The 21,335-nt window shown below is 37.1% G+C and overlaps 1 protein-coding gene across 1 annotated transcript in view; it reads right to left on the minus strand.

Annotated features, from left to right (window-relative positions):
- The window catches only part of LOC126282206 (uncharacterized), a 129,041-nt gene that overhangs the window by 91,492 nt on the left and 16,214 nt on the right, over positions 1 to 21,335 (minus strand). The window contains exon 2 of the mRNA XM_049981752.1: positions 15,712 to 15,791. The gene's annotated coding sequence lies outside the window, so the exon portion shown is untranslated. The remainder of the gene's footprint in view (positions 1 to 15,711; positions 15,792 to 21,335) is intronic.

Consider the following 21,335-nt stretch of genomic DNA (forward strand, 5'->3'; position numbering starts at 1 on the left):
CTTAATCGGGCAGGTAGGTTAGAAAATTTAAAAAGGGAAATGGATAGGTTAAAGTTAGATATAGTGGGAATTAGTGAAGTTCGGTGGCAGGAGGAACAAGACTTCTGGTCAGGTGACTACAGGGTTATAAACACAAAATCAAATAGGGGTAATGCAGGAGTAGGTTTAATAATGAATAGGAAAATAGGAATGCGGGTAAGCTACTACAAACAGCATAGTGAACGCATTATTGTGGCCAAGATAGATACGAAGCCCACACCTACTACAGTAGTACAAGTTTATATGCCAACTAGCTCTGCAGATGACGAAGAAATTGAAGAAATGTACGATGAAATAAAAGAAATTATTCAGATAGTGAAGGGAGACGAAAATTTAATAGTAATGGGTGACTGGAATTCGAGTGTAGGAAAAGGGAGAGAAGGAAACATAATAGGTGAATATGGATTGGGGCTAAGAAATGAAAGAGGAAGCCGCCTAATAGAATTTTGCACAGAGCATAACTTAATCATAGCTAACACTTGGTTTAAGAATCATGAAAGAAGGTTGTATACGTGGAAGAACCCTGGAGATACTAAAAGGTATCAGATAGATTATATAATGGTAAGACAGAGATTTAGGAACCAGGTTTTAAGTTGTAAGACATTTCCAGGGGCAGATGTGGACTCTGACCACAATCTATTGGTTATGAACTGTAGATTAAAACTGAAGAAACTGCAAAAAGGTGGGAAATTAAGGAGATGGGACCTGGATAAACTGAAAGAACCAGAGGTTGTACAGAGTTTCAGAGAGAGCATAAGGGAACAATTGACAGGAATAGGGGAAAGAAATACAGTAGAAGAAGAATGGGTAGCTCTGAGGGATGTAGTAGTGAAGGCAGCAGAGGATAAAGTAGGTACAAAGACGAGGGCTGCTAGAAATCCTTGGGTAACAGAAGAAACATTGAATTTAATTGATGAAAGGAGAAAATATAAAAATGCAGTAAATGAAGCAGGCAAAAAGGAATACAAACGTCTCAAAAATGAGATCGACAGGAAGTGCAAAATGGCTAAACAGGGATGGCTAGAGGACAAATGTAAGGATGTAGAAGCTTATCTCACTAGGGGTAAGATAGATACTGCCTACAGGAAAATTAAAGAGACCTTTGGAGAGAAGAGAACCACGTGTATGAATATCAAGAGCTCAGATGGCAGCCCAGTTCTAAGCAAAGAAGGGAAGGCAGAAAGGTGGACGGAGTATATAGAAGGTTTATACAAGGGCGATGTACTTGAGGACAATATTATGGAAATAGAAGAGGATGTAGATGAAGACGAAATGGGAGATAAGATACTGCGTGAAGAGTTTGACAGAGCACTGAAAGACCTGAGTCGAAACAAGGCCCCCGGAGTAGACAACATTCCATTAGAACTACTGACGGCCTTGGGAGAGCCAGTCATGACAAAACTCTACCAGCTGGTGAGCAAGATGTATGAGACAGGCGAAATACCCTCAGACTTCAAGAAGAATATAATAATTCCAATCCCAAAGAAAGCAGGTGTTGACAGATGTGAAAATTGCCGAACTATCAGTTTAATAAGCCACGGCTGCAAAATACTAACGCGAATTCTTTACAGACGAATGGAAAAACTGGTAGATGAGGACCTCGGGGAGGATCAGTTTGGATTCCGTCGAAATGTTGGAACACGTGAGGCAATACTGACCTTACGACTTATCTTAGAAGAAAGATTAAGAAAAGGCAAACCTACGTTTCTAGCATTTGTAGACTTAGAGAAAGCTTTTGACAATGTTGACTGGAATACTCTTTTTCAAATTCTAAAGGTGGCAGGGGTAAAATACAGGGAGCGAAAGGCTATTTATAATTTGTACAGAAACCAGATGGCAGTAATAAGAGTCGAGGGGCATGAAAGGGAAGCAGTGGTTGGGAAAGGGGTGAGACAGGGTTGTAGCCTCTCCCCGATGTTATTCAATCTGTATATTGAGCAAGCAGTAAAGGAAACAAAAGAAAAATTTGGAGTAGGTATTAAAATTCATGGAGACGAAGTAAAAACCTTGAGGTTCGCCGATGACATTGTAATTCTGTCAGAGACGGCAAAGGACTTGGAAGAGCAGTTGAACGGAATGGACAGTGTCTTGAAAGGAGGATATAAGATGAACATTAACAAAAGCAAAACGAGGATAATGGAATGTAGTCAAATTAAATCGGGTGATGCTGAGGGAATTAGATTAGGAAATGAGACACTTAAAGTAGTAAAGGAGTTTTGCTATTTAGGAAGTAAAATAACTGATGATGGTCGAAGTAGAGAGGATATAAAATGTAGACTGGCAATGGCAAGGAAAGCGTTTCTGAAGAAGAGAAATTTGTTAACATCGAATATAGATTTATGTATCAGGAAGTCGTTTCTGAAAGTATTTGTTTGGAGTGTAGCCATGTATGGAAGTGAAACATGGACGATAACTAGTTTGGACAAGAAGAGAATAGAAGCTTTTGAAATGTGGTGCTACAGAAGAATACTGAAGATAAGGTGGATAGATCACGTCACTAATGAGGAGGTATTGAATAGGATTGGGGAGAAGAGAAGTTTGTGGCACAACTTGACTAGAAGAAGGGATCGGTTGGTAGGACATGTTTTGAGGCATCAAGGGATCACAAATTTAGCATTGGAGGGCAGCGTGGAGGGTAAAAATCGTAGAGGGAGACCGAGAGATGAATACACTAAGCAGATTCAGAAGGATGTAGGTTGCAGTAGGTACTGGGAGATGAAGTAGCTTGCACAGGATAGAGTAGCATGGAGAGCTGCATCAAACCAGTCTCAGGACTGAAGACAACAACAACAACAACAACAATGGAGATGTAAATAATTACTATCTTTACATTTATATGTAAACTTTGTATTTGCTCACATTTTGCAGGAAGAGTTATAAATAGGTCTGTTGTAAAGAGTAATCATGTTCTGTATGAAGATAGAGTTTGTAAGTTGATGGATGTGAATTTCCTCAATTGGTTGAGTGAAATGTTTCAGAATATGGAAGTTAAAAATTTGATAACTTTTTATTTCATAGTCAGTGAGCCAACAAATATTTACAACCCTGGAAAGTTTTAATTTTTTCTTATAGAAAGTATCAGAGACCATCATACCCCTGAAAAGATGACAATGAGGCCAGCAATAGACTCAACAAAGTATTAAAGCTGTTAAATGGGCATACTTTCAATATTAGTAAAAAATGGCAAACTTCCGGGAAGTGGAAATGTCATGAGACAGTTTTTATTTTTTGAAATGACTTGGTACAGATGGCTCCAGCATATGGGTAACCTAAAAGCTCTGTTCCGCCTGCTTTGCACTGTGACACCTCTCTCACTGTGTTGACCTAAAGACACGATTGCTAACATACTTTGCATATTTTCACTCCATTCTGTCCTATGGCATAACGTCTGGGGCCTGCAGCTATGGTGTAAAATGTGCTTATTCTACAGAAGCTAGCAATAAGAATGTTGTGTAACATTTTTACAGTTACATGCTCCCTAATCATGTTTGTGGTTAATCATAAGAGTGAATTTAGGAAGAACTCGTTAATTCACAACCACAATACTAGAAGTAGAAATAATTTCCATAAAATGGGTGTCCCAAGAGAAATGATCAATATTCAGGGATATGACAGGAATGCTCATTTGAAGCAAAAAATTTCATATGGCCATATGCCTTATTCTGAATGATTTCAGAGATAGAAGGCATTTAATGTATATTTCTTTTTGGGCTAGTGGTCCATACATATGTATCTTACCCATCCAACCTCTTTCACATTTTATTCTAGCCCAACCTACCTTGTTGCTTCCTACCTGTAAGCTCAGGATGTCTTTCTGCCATTAAACAATCCCATTGAATGGCCCCCCATGGATACATGAGGGAACGTGTCAATTGCACTTACGCTAATTGCTGGACTGGTCATGGGAATACAAATAACTGGCTTTAACACCATTAGATTTTTGTTTATGGAGTTGGATGGAGTATAAGGTATACAAATGAAAGGTGAATACATGAGGTAGACACTCAGACAAGCAACGCACAACATGTTCTCCAAAAAGAGCAAACATTTATTGAAGTTGATGGTGGGATATTTGAACATTTACTGTGAAATTTACAATAGCTGCAATGTGACTTATACAATAATGCTTCGAGGTGAATGTGTTAAAAATATATATTTTCCAATTGATACTTTGTGAAACACATGCCGTAATGTTTATTTACTGTTGTACATGTGAAATAGGGAATAGGCCATATGTCTACATGAAATTTTTGATTCAAATTATTGTTCCTGTTGTATCCCTAAATGCTGATATCCTGGACACTATACATTCCTCTCTAGGGTCCAAAATGGATTGTCATATTCTGGTGCAAAAGCCTGTAACAGGTTGACCATGGACAACAGGAAATTGAAAATCCTCAGATACCAAAACACAAAGTAAAAAATTACCTCACTACTCCTTCTTCCACAATGTAGCTGAATACTTGGACTCGGGAACATAAATACTATGCAGCTCTAGAACTTGTATGAGATAGTTCTTGATTTTTGTCAGTATATAGACTGCTAATAGTAGTAGATGTAAAGTTAATTTTTTTTTTATCTGTTGGAATTACATTTTCCTTGAGACATATGAGATTCAACTTTATCTTCAATTATGATAGACTCTGAAGAAATGATTTTAAATTTGTGCCACAGATCTGACTGTGTTAACCATACTGTTATGGTGATGTAATTATTAGCACATCTGCCTCCTAAGCAGCAGACACAAGCTAAAGTCCCAGCCATGGCGCAAATTTTAATTAATCTCTTCAGCTCCTATCATTATCAAAGATAAAGTTGAGACTCATATTTCCCAAGGAAAATGTAATTCCATTAGATAAATACATCAGCTACGCTCGAGGTACAGGCCCGATTTCCCATTACATTTGATCTGAAAATCAGCCACTGTTCACTTCTATTGTTCAGGACACAATTCATTTGTACTACCTGTAACTGCCACTGGGAAATAACCAGAAAAAACTGGTAAAATGCCCAGAGTGCACTGAGCAATGGATAACATGAGTGAGTGAGTGAGTGAGTGAGTGAGTGAGTGAGTGAATGGCTATTCATCCCGACAGCAAACATGAAGTGCTGTGGTTAGTGAGGCCCGAGTCCTTAATTAGAAATCATTTGCTTATCTCTGAATTTACAAATTGGCACTATTATTGCATACTCAGTTCTGCTGCCAATACTCCACGAACATTGAAACACTTGCTGTGTCAAATCAGTAAAATATTTCCATACTTTGTCACACATCTCTCCATAATTGGGACTGCTACTTGTTTAGTACTTGGATTTGATATTTCTTGACAGCTTCAGCATTTTCTTCAGTTAATCTGAGGCATGTGCATTCCACTGTTTATTATTAATGCCCACACCTTCTGTGGCTACTAGAACAATTTGTTGAATTTACTTGGTACTGGTCTCTCACTATCTTCAGATTCTCAGTGTCAGGTAATACAAGTTTTTCCTTTTTCATCCTTTATTTCTATAGTATGATTTTTATTTTCATGTACAGTGCTTGTTCTTCTTTTCTTTAGAGTCAAAGCAGAAACTGTTGAACTACTATTCGTAAGACTACTTACAAAATTACATGGGGTTCCATCTTCTTGGAATACAATTATTTAATGTCACAGTTATGCCTACTGACAACTTTGGTATCAATTTTTCATCCAACAGATTGCAAATTCTCTAGGAAAATATTCAAAAAGGTTTTCCTTGTCGTGTCTTCTTTCTATATGTCTGCAGAGTATTTGTATATGATATAATCCATTACTGAATGGGCTACTTTTCTAATATAACACTTCTGCAGTTTCATCCTGAAAGCATGCTTTGTACACAACATATACTCGGGACATATCACACTGTACTAAAAGACTCACTGACTTCATGAGCTGCTCCTGCTTGAAATGATCATTGACAAGTTTGGCAATGGCAAAAATACACAGACCAACACAATAATTACATAAAGAAGTGGTTCTAAAATTGACAATAAATTGCTACATTTGTTTAAATAAATCTGCCCGAGATTTGGAAACTTGTCTTGTTGTTCAAGAAAGAAAGGAGACTGCCATCATTATAGAAAGATTGAGGTGCTAATAAGTAGCACGATAAAGGTAAGTTAATATGTTACTAATTTTAAAAAAGGGAAGCTCGAGGATACAAAATATGTAAGATTTTACATAAAATTGATGACTTACACGGAAACCATTCACCACATAAAATGTCTATGTGTATGCTGTGATTAGTCTAATATTGTCCTCATGATTGGGTGCAATATGTAGCAAGTTTTAGTATTTTACTTATTTCATCATTTACAGCTGGTTCTTGAAACTTTGTAAGTAGACTTTCTCATGATAGTTTGTATCTATCTCCAAGAATATACTAATTCAGTTTCTTCAGCATATCCATGACACTCTTCCAGTTGTCAAACAAACTGTAACTATTTGTGGTGCCCTTCTCTACATATGTTCAATATCAACAGTTAATCCTATATTGTATGGATCCCAATATTCTAGGATCAGTAGCATAAGTGTTTTGTAAGCAATATCCTTTGTAAATTTTCTGTAGTGTTTTACAAATGAACCAACATCTGTCATCTACTTTACCTATGTAATTGTTATTTTTATTACATTACAAATTGTTACACCCAGGTAATTGTACGACTTAAACTATTCCAATCGTGGCTCGTTGATTTTGCTGTCCTAGGATAATGTGGGTTTGCATTTTGTGAAGCACACAATTTTACATTTCTGAATGAAATATCATCAACATCTAACTGAATATTTGTGCAACATTTTTTAACACCGTACTTCATTATAGCTAACTGCATCATCTGCAAAATGACTGAGGTTACTATTAAGAAAAGGATAGTTGCTACTCACCTTATAGCAGAGATGCAGAGTTGCAGAGAGGCACAACGAAAAGACTGTCCAAAAAGTAAGCTTCCGTCAAAAACTGCCTGCATCCGGATTACACAAAACACACACGCACGCACACGCACACGCACACACCTGCACACACACACACACACACACACACACACACACACACACACACACACATTTATAAGCAAACGCAACTTGCACTCCCATGACCAGAGTCTCTGGCTGCTTGTTGTACCTATCTGTAACTCAGCATTTCCACTCATATGATGAGTAGCAACTATCCTTTTTATAATATTGTCATTATTCCATCCTGAATTTTCCACTCTTTAATTTTGAGGTTACTATTGACATTGTATGCACATGATTTTCCATCCAAGATAACATGCTGTGTCCTACTAACCAAGAAATCCTCAACACAGTAATGATTTTAGCTTGAGATGGTAACCCCCCGCCCCCTCTCCTCCTGAACCATGGACCTTGGCATTGGGGTGGGGAGGCTTGCATGCCTGACCAATACAGATAGCCGTACCGTAGGTGCAACCACAACAGGGGTATCTGTTAAGAGGCCAAACAAACATGTGGGTCCTGAAGAGGGGCAACAGCCTTTTCAGTAGTTGCAAGGGCAACAGTCTGGATGATTAACGGATCTGGCCTTGTACCATTAACCAAAACGGTCTTGCTGTGCTGGTACTGTGAACGAGGGAAACTACAGCCGTAACTTTTGCTGAGGGCACGCAGCTTTACTGTGTGGTTAAATGATGATGGTGTGCTCTTGGGTAAAATATTCCAGAGGTAAAATAGTCCCCCATTAGGATCTCTGGGCAGGGACTGCTCAGGAGGACGTCGTTACCAAGTGAAACCAAACTGGCATTCTATGAATCGGAGCATGGAATGTCAGATACCTTAATCAGACAGGTAAGTTAGAAAATTTAAAAAGAGAAATGGATAGGTTAAAGTTATATTTTGTGGGAATTAGTGAAGTTCAGTGGCAAGAGGAACAAGACTTCTGGTCAGGTGAATACAGGGTTACAAATACAAAATTGAATAGGGGTAATGCAGGAGTAGGTTTAACAATGAATAAAAAATAGGAGCGCCGGTAAGCTACTACAAACAGCATTTGTATGCCTCCCCCCCCCCCCCCCCCATGACCCATGGACCTTGCCGTTGGTGGGGAGGCTTGCGTGCCTCAACGATACAGATAGCCGTACCGTAGGTGCAACCACAACGGAGGGGTATCTGTTGAGAGGCCAGAGAAACGTGTGGTTCCTGAAGAGGGGCAGCAGCCTTTTCAGTAGTTGCAGGGGCAACAGTCTGGATGATTGACTGATCTGGCCTTGTAACACTAACCAAAATGGCCTTGCTCTTCTGGTACTGCGAACGGCTGAAGGCAAGGGGAAACTAGAGCCATAATTTTTCCTGAGGGCATGCAGCTTTAGGGTATAAGATGAACATCAACAAAAGCAAAACGAGGATGATGGAATGTAGTCGAATTAAGTCAGGTGATGCTGAGGGAATTAGATTAGGAAATGAGACACTTAAAGTAGTAGATGAGTTTTGCTATTTGGGGAGCAAATAACTGATGATGGTCAAAGTAGAGAGGATATAAAATGTAGACTGGCAATGGCAAGGAAAGCATTTCTGAAGAAGAAAAATTTGTTAACGTCGAGTATAGATTTAAATGTCAGGAAGTCGTTTCTGAAAGTATTTGTATGGAGTGTAGCCATGTATGGAAGTGAAACATGGACGATAAATAGTTTGGGCAAGAAGAGAATAGAAGCTTTCGAAATGTGGTGCTACAGAAGAATCCTAATGAGGAAGTATTGAATAGAATTGGGGAGAAGAGGAGCTTGTGGCACAACTTGACGAGTCGAAGGGATTGGTTGGTAGTATATGTTCTGAGGCACCAAGGGATCACCAATTTTGTATTGGAGGGCAGTGTGGAGGGTAAAAATCGTAGAGGGAGACCAAGAGATGAATACACTAAGCAGATTCAGAAGGATGTAGGCTGCAGTAGGTACTGGGAAATGAAGAAGCTTGCACAGGATAGAGTAGCATGGAGAGCTGCATCAAACCAGTCTCAGGACTGAAGACCACAACCACAACAATGAATGCATTATTGTAGCCAAGATTTGATCCATCAACTAACATCTTCAACTTGTCATTAAATTGAACTAGAACATTCTTAGGACTATTATTAATCCCATCAATGTTCTGGCTTACACCATCACGAATTAATATTATCTGAAATAAACTAAACTTAACTTTACACAATGAATTTAAAACACTACTAGGGCCAAAATCATTTAATGGAACAACATTCATCTTTATCTCAATTTTTATTATAATACTATTTAATAATTTCATAGGACTATTCCCTTATATTTTTACTAGAACAAGACATTTAGCATTAACATTTGCAATCACTCTGCCTATATGATTGAGATTCATATTATCTGTATGAATTAATCACACTAATCATATATTTAAATAAAATAGAAAGAAACTTCCACATGGGAAAAATATATCAAAAACAAAGATTCCAAGACTTACCAAGCGGGAAAGCGCCGGCAGACAGGCACATGAACAAAACACACAAACACACACACAGAATTACTAGCTTTCGCAACCGATGGTTGCTTCTTCAGGAAGGAGAGGGAAAGACGAAAGGATGTGGGTTTTAAGGGAGAGGGTAAGGAGTCATTCCAATCCCGGGAGCGGAAAGACTTCCCTTAGGGGAAAAAAAGGACAGGTGTACAATCGCACACTCACACACACACACACACACACACACACACACACACATATCCATCCGCACATACACAGACACAAGCAGACATGTCTGCTTGTGTCTGTGTATGTGCGGATGGATATGTGTGTGTGTGTGTGTGTGTGTGTGTGTGTGTGTGTGTGTGTGTGTGAGTGTGCGATTGTACACCTGTCCTTTTTTTCCCCTAAGGGAAGTCTTTCCGCTTCCGGGATTGGAATGACTCCTTACCCTCTCCCTTAAAACCCACATCCTTTCGTCTTTCCCTCTCCTTCCTGAAGAAGCAACCATCGGTTGCGAAAGCTAGTAATTCTGTGTGTGTGTTTGTGTGTTTTGTTCATGTGCCTGTCTGCCGGCGCTTTCCCGCTTGGTAAGTCTTGGAATCTTTGTTTTTGATATAATCATATATTTACATACCTTGTACCACAAGGAACGGCACCTGCATTAATGCCATTTATAGTATTAATTGAAACACTTAGAAATGTCATTCTACCAGGTACACTAGCAGCAAACATAATTGCAGGACACTTATTATTAACCTTATTAGTAAACACAGGACCATCTATAGCAATAAACTTAATTTCACTATTAATAATTGGACAAATACTTCTATTAATCCTAGAATCAGCAGTAGCCATAATTCAAGCTTATGTTTTTTTCAATTTTAAGAACTTTATATTCTACACAAGTATATTAAACCTATGTTAACAACTCACTCAAATCACCCATTCCACTAAGTAGACTATAGACCTTGACCACTAACAGGAGCAATTGGGGCAATAGTCCTAGTATCAGGATTAGCAAAATGATTCCACCTATTTAACCTTAACTTATTTATAATTAGGTTTGGAATTACCTTATTAACTATAATTCAATGATGACGAGATGTAGTATGGGAAGGAACCTATCAAGGATTACATACAGGATTTGTATCAATTGGATTACGATGAGGAATAATCCTATTTATTGCATCAGAAGTATTACTCTTTGTATCATACTTCTGAGCCTTCTTTAGAAGAAGACTAGAACCAACAGTTGAGCTAGGAATATTATGACTTCCAATAGGAATTCAACCTTTTAATCCTATACAAATTCCATTACTTAATACAGCTATTCTTTTAGCCTCAGGAGTAACCGTAACATGAGCACATCATAGTTTAATACAATCTAACCACACTCAAGCATTACAAGGATTATTTTTTACAGTACCATTAGGATTATATTTCACAATACTTCAAGTACATGAATATTGAGAAGCACATTTCACTATTGCAGGCGCAGTATATGGATCACCATTCTTCGTTGCAACAGGATTCCATGGTCTCCATGTAATTATTGGAACAATTTTCTTAACAACATGTCTACTTCGAGACTCAATAAACCAATTCTCACCAAGACACCACTTTGGATTTGAAGCAGCAGCATGATAATGACACTTCGTAGATGTAGTACTATTATTCTTATACATTTCTATTTACTGATAAGGTAGACAATTGTTTTTCTAGTATAAATAGTACATTTGACTTCCAATCAGAAAGCTTGATATAAATCAAGAAAGACAATCTCAATCCTATCTACAAGAGTTTTATTAGATTTATTATTCCAATAATTGTTATAATCCTTGCAACAACATTATCAAAAAATTAATCAATGACCGGGAAAAAAGATCACCACTCGAGTGTGGATTTGATCCAAAAAGATCAGCACGAATACCATTCTCCCTCCGATTCTTCTTAATCACAGCAATTTTTCTAATCTTTGATGTAGAAATTGCATTAATTCTACCAATTGTAATTATTTTCAAAACTTCAGACATTATAATCTGAACAGTATCAACAATATTTTTTATTCTAGTCCTATTAGTAGGACTATACCATGAATGAAATCAAGGAGCCTTACAATGAGCAGAATAAAGGGTTGTAGTTAACTATAACATTTGGGTTGCATTCAAAAAGTATTGATATAATCTATCAACCTTAAATAGAATAAGAAGCGAAATATTGCATTCAGTTTCAATCTGAAATATTGGTAAATAATATACCCTTATTCTCATTAATTGAAGCTAAAAAGAGGTGTATTACTGCTAATAATATAATTGAACTATAAAGTTCCAATTAAGGAAATGTAAAGCCAATATAAAACCTGATAACTTTTTATATTAGCGGTTGAACTCCGCTAACATTTCAAAAATTTATATAGTTTAAATAAAACATAACATTTTCACTGTAAAAATAATATATTTATATTTATAAATACCTAAAAGTAAAAAGACTTCCTTACCATCTTCAGTGTCATGCTCTAATTATAAGCTATTTAAATATACGAAAAATAACATTACTAAAATACACATTCAAAAAATAAAAGTTAAACGATAAATCTTAAAGCTAGAATCATATCAACCTTGGATATAACCAATTAAATAAATCTATATAAACCTTGGCCACCAAATAATTCACCTCAACCATAATCAAAAGACTTTGATGAATAATAACCCAACTTTAAAGGAACATATCTAACAAACTTAGTTGAAAGAAAAGGTATAAATCATATAGAACCACCAAATCTAACGAAAGAAAGCATACTTAAAGAAAATAAATTATGAGAAAAATCAAACTTAGAAATAAGATAACCCAAATAAGCACCTAAAACTACAACTGTAATAGTCAAAAACTTTAAATAATAAGGTGAAGGCCCTGCCTACCACAGTAGAACAAGTTTATAAGCCAACTAGCTCCGTAGATGACATAGAGATTGCAGAAATGTACGATAAGATAAAACAAATCATTCAGATATTGAGGGGAGACGATAAATTAATAGTCATGGGGAACTGGAATTTGGTAGTAGGTGAAGGAAGAGGAGGAAAAGTAGCAGGTGAATATGGACTGGGGATAAGGAATAAAAGAGGAAGCTGCCTGGTAGAATTTTGCACAGAGCATAACTTACTCATAGTCAACACTTGGTTTAAGAATCATAAAGAAGGTTGTAAATGTGGAAGACACTGGAAGGTTTCAGATAGATTATACTATGGTAAGACAGACATTCAGGAACCAGGTTTTAAATTATAAGACATTTCCAGGGGCAGATGTGAACTCTGACCACAATTTATTGGTTATGAACTGTAGACTAAAACTGAAGAAACAGCAAAAAGGTAGGAATTTAAGGACATGGGATCTTGATCCACTGAAAGAACCAGAGGTTGTAGAGAGTTGCAGAGGGAGCATTGGGGAGCAATTGACAAGATCAAGGGAAAGAAATACAATAGAAGAAGAATGGGTAGCACTGAGAGACGAAATAGTGAAGGCAGCAGATGATCATATAGGTAAGAAGGCAAGGGCTAGTAGAAATCCTTCGGTAACAGAAGAGATACTGATTTTAATTGATGAAATGCAGTACACGAAGCAAGAGCAAAGGAATACAAATGTCTCAAAAATGAGATTGACAGGAAATGCATAATGGCTAAGGAGGCATGGCTAGAGGACAAATGTAAGGATGTAGAGGCATTTATCACTAGTGGTAAGATAGATACTGCCTACAGGAAAATTAAAGAGGTCTTTGGAGAAAAGAGAACCACTTGTATGAATATCGAGAGCTCAGATGGAAAATCAGTTCTCAGCAAAGAAGGGAAAGCAGAAAGGTGAAAGGAGTATATGGACAGTCTATACAAGGGTGAATTACTGGAGGACAATCTTATCAAAATGGAAGAGGATGTAGATGGAAATGGAATAGGAGGTATGATACTGCGTGAAGAGTTTGACACAACACTGAAAGACCTGAGACAAAATAAGGCCCCAGGAGTAGACAACATTCTGTTAGAATTACTGATAACCTTGGGAGAACCAGTCCTGACAAAACTCTACCATCTGGTGAGAAATGTATATGAAACAGGCAAAATAGGAACATGAATGAAACATGAATGATAAATAGTTTAGACAAAAAGATAACAGAGGCTTTTGAAATGTGATACTACAGAGAAATGCCGAAGATTAGATGGGTAGATCACGTAACTAATGAGGAGGTAGGGAGGAGAGGAATTTGTAGCACAACCTGACTAGAAGAAGGGACTCCCGTTGGTAGGACATGTTCTGAGGCATCAAGGGATCACCAATTTAGTATTGAAGGGAAGCACAGAGGGTAAAAATCGTAGAGGGAGACCAAGAGCTGAATACACTAAGCAGATTCAGAAGGATGTAGGTTGCAGTAGATACTTGGAGATGATGAAGCTTGCACAGGATAGGGTAGCATGGAGAGCTGCATTAAGCCAGTCTCTGGACTGAAGACCACACAACAACATGCCGTATGATCATATTTTCAATAATAAGCGTACAGGTGTTACTGAGTCAAATGCTTTTCAGAAATCAAGACATACTGCATCCATCCGACTGCCTTGATCCATGGTTATCAGGATGTTACGCGAGAAAAATTGGGTTTCACAAGATTGATGTTTTTGGAATCCATGCTGGTTCGCATGGAAGAGGTAATTGAGTTAGAGATACCCCATTGTGTGTGAGATCAAAACATATTCTATAATTCTACAACAAATCGATGTCAACGATACTGAATGATTGTTTTGTGGATCACTTCTGCTACTTTCCTTGTACACAGTTGTGACCTCTGCTTTCTTCCAAGTATGGGACACAGTTTTCTCTTCAAGGAATTTATAGTAAGTTACAATTAAAAAGAGGAGCTCAAGGGTGAGCTTTGTCCAGTTTCAGTGATTTCCATTGTTTCTCAATATCAATGGCAATAACAATCTAATCTGTATCTTTGTAGTGTCTCGGGAATTAAATTGGGACAATACTACTGGATTTTCCTTTGTAAAAGAACAGTTCAAAGCAGACTTCAGCATTGCTGCTTTTGCTTTAGTAACCTCAATTCATGTTCCTATCTCATCCATGAGTGTATGGGCATTAACTTCAGTACCATTAACAGCCTTTATAAAAAAATGTGTGAAAGATCTTTAGATAATATTTTGCTACAACAGTCACTTAAGGCTTCACACAATGCCCTCTTGACAACCAAACATGTTTCATTCAGTATCTCTCTATTGCTGGTCTTATGCTTTGAATTACACCTATTCTGCAGTAGCTTCTGTTTCTTTAGAAATTTATTTACAATGGCTGTATACAATAGCGAGAATTCTCCCATTATGAACTGTTCTACTATGTACATTTCTATTTAGTGCATGGCCAACTGTTCTTTTAAACCTGAGCCACAGTTCTGAATGCTCCTCTCTAGACCCAAATGTCTCTTTATCTAGTTTGATGAGCATATAAACCCTTCTAGCCGTTTCAGTTGCTCATTGTACTTTGGCAACCATAGTTGCTACAACTGCCTCATGGTCACTGATATCAATTTCAATGTGGACACCTTCAAAGAGGACAGGTCTATTTGTTGGCATTAGATCCAACATATTTCCATCATAACTGGGCGTCTGAACTATCTATGCTAAGTAGCTTTCAGCAAAGGCATTCAGTAATGTTTCTCAGGACTGTTTTTCCATGCTCACTGCATATACAACAATAATTTTCACAATTGATTGTTAAATGATTAAAATATTCTCAGATGATGAGAATATGATTGTGGAACTTATGTACCACTGAACTTGAGTTTCCTATCAAGAATAAAATTTGTTGATTCACAACTCAAAGGATTTTGGTATGAAAAGAGATTTCTGACGTAAGTACCTGTTAATCGTCATCTCTAAGACTTTAAAATGGAAAGGTTAAAGATTTTCTTTTCCCAGGGTATCTATATGATTTCAATAAGGGAAGGTTAAAGATTTTCTTTTCCCAGGGTATCTATATGATTTTAATAAGGGAAGGTTACAGATTTTCTCTTCCCAGTACCTATTATGAGTCTCTTGCTTCACAAAGTGCAACGATAGCTTATCAACCACTTTATGGTTGACTGACCCATCTAAATTTAATTTTTTGATATAATTAGATTTATCAGACATCTAGTCTGATCATTTATAATGTTAGAATTGTTCTCAGGGTTACTCACCATTTTCTTCAGACAGTGTGTTATTTGCAGGTAATATTTTAGCCTTGTAAAATGATGTTTTGTGTAACGTTGAAGCCAGTCTGAAAAGGAAATTATAACAATTAATACAGAAAGGTCACCAAGTCTGAGAAAATTATAAAAAAAGAGTTAGTGCTTCCAATGACTATCAACTATTTTAATATCTGTCTCTCGTCTTTGTACAAGAATTTATATAAATATAAAAGGTAATTTATTTATCTCTCTCTCTCTCTCTCTCTCTCTCTCTCTCTCTCTCTATATATATATATATATATATATATATATATATATATATATATATATATATATATATTCCAAGACTTACCAAGCGGGAAAGCACCGGCAGACAGGCACATGAACAAAACACACACACACACACACACACACACACACACACACACACACACAGAATTACTAGCTTTCGCAACCGATGGTTGCTTCTTCAGGAAGGAGAGGGAAAGACGAAAGGATGTGGGTTTTAAGGGAGAGGGTAAGGATAAGGAGTCATTCCAATCCCGGGAGCGGAAAGACTTCCCTTAGGGGAAAAAAAGGACAGGTGTACACTCGCACACACACACACACATCCATCCGCACATACACAGACTCAAGCAGACATGTCTGCTTGTGTCTGTGTATGTGCGGATGGATATGTGTGTGTGTGTGTGTGTGTGTGTGTGAGTGTGCGAGTGTACACCTGTCCTTTTTTTCCCCTAAGGGAAGTCTTTCCGCTCCCGGGATTGGAATGACTCCTTACCCTCTCCCTTAAAACCCACATCCTTTCGTCTTTCCCTCTCCTTCCTGAAGAAGCAACCATCGGTTGCGAAAGCTAGTAATTCTGTGTGTGTGTGTGTGTGTGTGTGTGTGTGTGTGTGTGTGTGTGTTTTGTTCATGTGCCTGTCTGCCGGCGCTTTCCCGCTTGGTAAGTCTTGGAATCTTTGTTTTTAATATATATATACATATATATATATATATGTGTGTGTGTGTGTGTGTGTGTGTGTGTGTGTGTGTATGTGTGTAAAAGAAATGCATCAAATCATTTGTATTATCATATTATTGGCACAAAAACCCACAAACTCGGATAGCTCAGTGTTCTATGCAAATAAAGCTTTCTTTCCATTCTTTTTCTTTTTTCAGTAAGATATTACAGAGAAAGTGCTTCCCAAGACAATTTAGTTGAAAAAAATGTTAAGAATATCAACTAAATCTCCACATTTTATTTAATGGTTTATCTAAACTGCTTTTTGACAGGGATTGTTTTCATAACAAATATTTCACTCTGCAGCAGACTGTGTACTGCTTTGATCTGCCAGATAGTTTCAAAACATTTCACACTCTGCTTCTGAGTGAAAGATTTATTCCAAAACCCCTAACCTGTGGTTGAGTCGAATATCAATCATATCTTTTCTTCTAGTAATACTAGTTAAGCAATACATGCAGCAAAGCTTATGTGAAGTTTGGAAAGTATAAGTGAGTTGTACTGGCAGAACTACAGCTGTGGGGATGGGTTGTGAGTCATTCCCGGTTAGCTCAGTTGGTTAAGAACATTGCCCAAGAAACAAATTGTAACAGTTATAAACTCTGATTCAGCCCACAGTTTTAATCTATAAGAAACTTTGACAATGGACTGTGCTGCAAATGATATAATCCTAAAAATTTTAGTGGATTTCTGTGGCAGTTTAAATAACATGTAAGTCAGCTCTGAAACTGTGGTTTTTCATCACAATGCCACGGATTAACTGACATCTCTAGAATGAAAGTAGATACAACTAAATTATTACTCAATCAAGATCAGGCAACAGCACACAGTCAAGTACAGACATATGATACTTAACACAGGAAAACAGCTACTATAAAAATGCATAAAACCTTATTACCTGAAATTCACTTTCTTAATGTCATCATATGCTTGTGCATTTAATGGTGGGTAATTACTGACAAAGAGAACAAATATTTAATGTATTTTTACATTATAAAATTGTTGAAGCTTTCATGGCCACTTCTTAAAATGCTGCAGGCCAGTGCTCATCTTGGAATTTGTGGCTGGTGTTGGTTTTTACATTAATAAAAACAAAATTACAAATTTGTAGAAAATTACATTCTATTATACTTTTAAAAGAAAGTCATCTTCTAGTGGATTTTTTCCAACTACCAGAAAAGTACTCTATGGCATTGGTCCCTTAATTAGCTTGCATTAAATTCCTCACACATAACATAGTCGCAAGGAACTGGAAAAAAGTGAAGGTGACAGGAGGGTAAGAGAATGGACTTGTAAAATTACCAAGCAATACCCTTAACATCAGTTTACTGCAGAATTCTTGAACATATCTGCAATTCACGTAACTAATGAGGAGGTATTGAATAGGATTGGGGAGAAGAGAAGTTTGTGGCACAACTTGACTAGAAGAAGGGATCGGTTGGTAGGACATGTTTTGAGGCATCAAGGGATCACAAATTTAGCATTGGAGGGCAGCGTGGAGGGTAAAAATCGTAGAGGGAGACCGAGAGATCAGTACACTAAGCAGATTCAGAAGGATGTAGGTTGCAGTAGGTACTGGGAGATGAAGCAGCTTGCACAGGATAGAGTAGCATGGAGAGCTGCATCAAACCAGTCTCAGGACTGAAGACAACAACAACAACAACAACAACATCTGCAATTCAAATACAACAAATTTCCCTGGGACAGAAAAGCTTCTGCCCACAAATAAGCATGGGTTTAGAAATCATCACTTGTGCTAAACTCAGGTTGCCCTTTTTTACATGATATTCTGCAAACTACATGGCAACAAGCAGATTCTACACTCCTAGATTTCCGAAAGTGTTTCACATGGCGCCCCACTGCAGACTGATAATGAAAGTATGAACAAAAGAATAGGTTCCCAGATACACAAGCAGGTCAAATACTTCTTACATAACAGAACACAGTGTTCATCAGAGGCAAGGATACCACCAGGAGTGCCCCAGGGATATGTATTAGGACCACTACTGATCTATATATACGTAAATGATCTGATGGAATGTGTGAACCGCAGTCTGTGCTTGCTTGCTTTCAAAGCAGTGGTGTACAGGAAATTGAATGACTGTAGGAGGATTAGACACAAGTTCTGCTTGGTGTCATGAGTGTCAGCTCATTCTAAATGTAGAAAAATGTAAAATAAAGCAGATGAGTAGGAGAAACAATCCCAAATACAGCTTTAGTAGTGTGCTGCTTGACACAGTCATTAATATTAAATGGAAGGGAAACGATACATACTAGTACAAGGTACCTCCATCACGTACTGTACAGTGGCTCACAGAGTACGAAGCAGGTGTAGATAGAATAATTTTGGTGACTTTCATCATGTTTTTTTGTCCATGCAAAAGTTTTTAACATGTTGCTATGACAATACGTAGTAACATAAACACACATCTTGATATACGTTACTTGTGAGGATGCGCAACAGACTCATTGCAGCCAACACTTGCTTGGTTAAGTTAAGCAGCTAGATTTCCAGAGAACATCCCATGCATATTTAGTGATTTAAAAAAAATTAAAAAATAATGGAGCTTTTTTTTCTTATTTATTACCATGCAAGTTACTTAAATCATGCAACATCCAACATTGTAAGAAGTCAACTAAGAGTCACAATAAGTAATACCAAATGCAGTTATCACTGAAAGATTCTACCACAATAAATCATCTTGCTTAGTTCTGTTATTTGGATTATTTAACACATGGAATATCCCACAAAGATGTCCACATGCTATGATTATAATGATCTTTTCAGCGATGTCACCCACCTAGCAAACTAACAAATATCAAGTTCATTGAAGGTGTGTTGCTGTTCGTGTTTTCAATTCAATGCTTTCAACTGCAAACTGCTGTGAAGCTGTTGAGTAAAGAATTACTATTATAATTTGACAAACAAACATTGTAATTAGAGGTATGTTAAAACAAACAACTGAGATAAAATGCCTTGACATAATTTAGAATCTTCTGTTAAACCTTTTGTTATCTCCTACCTCATTAACACAAATTAAGATGTATCAAAACGACAATTTATTGAAAAAAATTAAAACTGCAAGAAAACAGAATGGCTTGTCCGTATTTACCCCCAGTAGGCAAAAGTGTATTATTGGTGACAAGAACAAATAAATGTACCAAAAACTGTCCTAGTGTGCCAAACTATTAGTTCTTTCCTATTAGACCATCTTATGCTGAGCTCTGCATGACCTGCCCCTCCTTTTAACCTTCTCGTAAGTCTCTTTCTTACTTCCACAAGGAATAACTTATAATTCTGAAAGCTAGAATAGGTTTTTTTGTGATTTTATATTTGACTACTAGCAGTACTGTAATTTTTCCTCCTGAAGGTCCAGCCATTTTGTCTCCTTTAATTTCAAATCAAAAGAATATCATCTATTCTATCTTTTTAAATAATCTTAACTTTCAAATAAACTCAAGATAGCTTACCAATCATGGAACAAGATTATTTGGTGCCTAAACATAGTGCTCAATATGTAAATTTGATCCGGACTCTGTAGATTCACTCAAAAGACTTAACATCGTGACAAGCCCACTGGTACAAGATTTACAGATACAGAAATTAGATCAGGAACAAATTACAAAATGAAGCTACAAACATCAAATACACAATTTCTTAGCTTCTCAGTTGTCATTATTTTTCAATAGTTGATTATTGTGCATATTTTTCAGTAACAGTATGGACAGAAAAGTATGCTGACAAAAAAAAGAGGAAGTTTTGCAGACTGCTGCTGCCATACATTGTTCTATACATTCTACTCTTATGATTCAACTGTCTATTCCCTCCATTCATATAAATTACATTTTTTTCCTCTTGTCCCAAATATAATTTACAACATTTTTTTCCCAAACTCCCTCAAAAGAACAGCCCCCCTCTGTGTATGTTCAGTATCCCCCATTTGTCCCATTTGGTACAGGTCCCCACACTTGAGCAGTATTCTAGAATGGGTTGCCCAAGTGACTTGCATGGAAGCTCCTTAGCAAACTGATTGCAGTTCTCCAGTATTGTACCAATAAATCGAGTGTACCACCTGCTTTACCAATGACTGAACCTAAGTAATCATCCCATTTCACATCAACACAGTGGGTTACACCCAGGTATATGTATAAGTCGGCCGATTCCAACAGTGACTCACTGATATTATAGTCTTAGGATACTAAATTTTTTCATTTTGTGAAGTGCACAATTTTACATTTCTGAGCATTTAAAAGGTTGACAATATCTGCACGACTTTGAAATCTTATCAACAGCTGACTTAATATTTATATGCTTATGTAACTTCTTTCATGTAGTACTTCATTGCAGATGTCTGCATCATTTGCAAAAAGTCTGAGGTTATTATTAATATTGTCCACATGGTCATTAATATGAAACATGAACAGCAGGTGTCCCAACAAACATCCCTGGGCACACCTGGATTTACTTCAACATCTGTCGAAGACTCTCCATCGAAGACAAATTGCTGCGTCCTTCTTACCAAAAAGTCTTCCATTAGTCACACACTATACTTGAGATGCCATATGATTGTACTTCTGGCAGTAAGTGCAAGTGTGGTACTGAGTCAAATGCTTTTCAGAAATCAAGAAA

The sequence above is a fragment of the Schistocerca gregaria genome, chromosome 7, assembly GCF_023897955.1.
Source record: "Schistocerca gregaria isolate iqSchGreg1 chromosome 7, iqSchGreg1.2, whole genome shotgun sequence".
Taxonomy (NCBI): domain Eukaryota; kingdom Metazoa; phylum Arthropoda; class Insecta; order Orthoptera; family Acrididae; genus Schistocerca; species Schistocerca gregaria.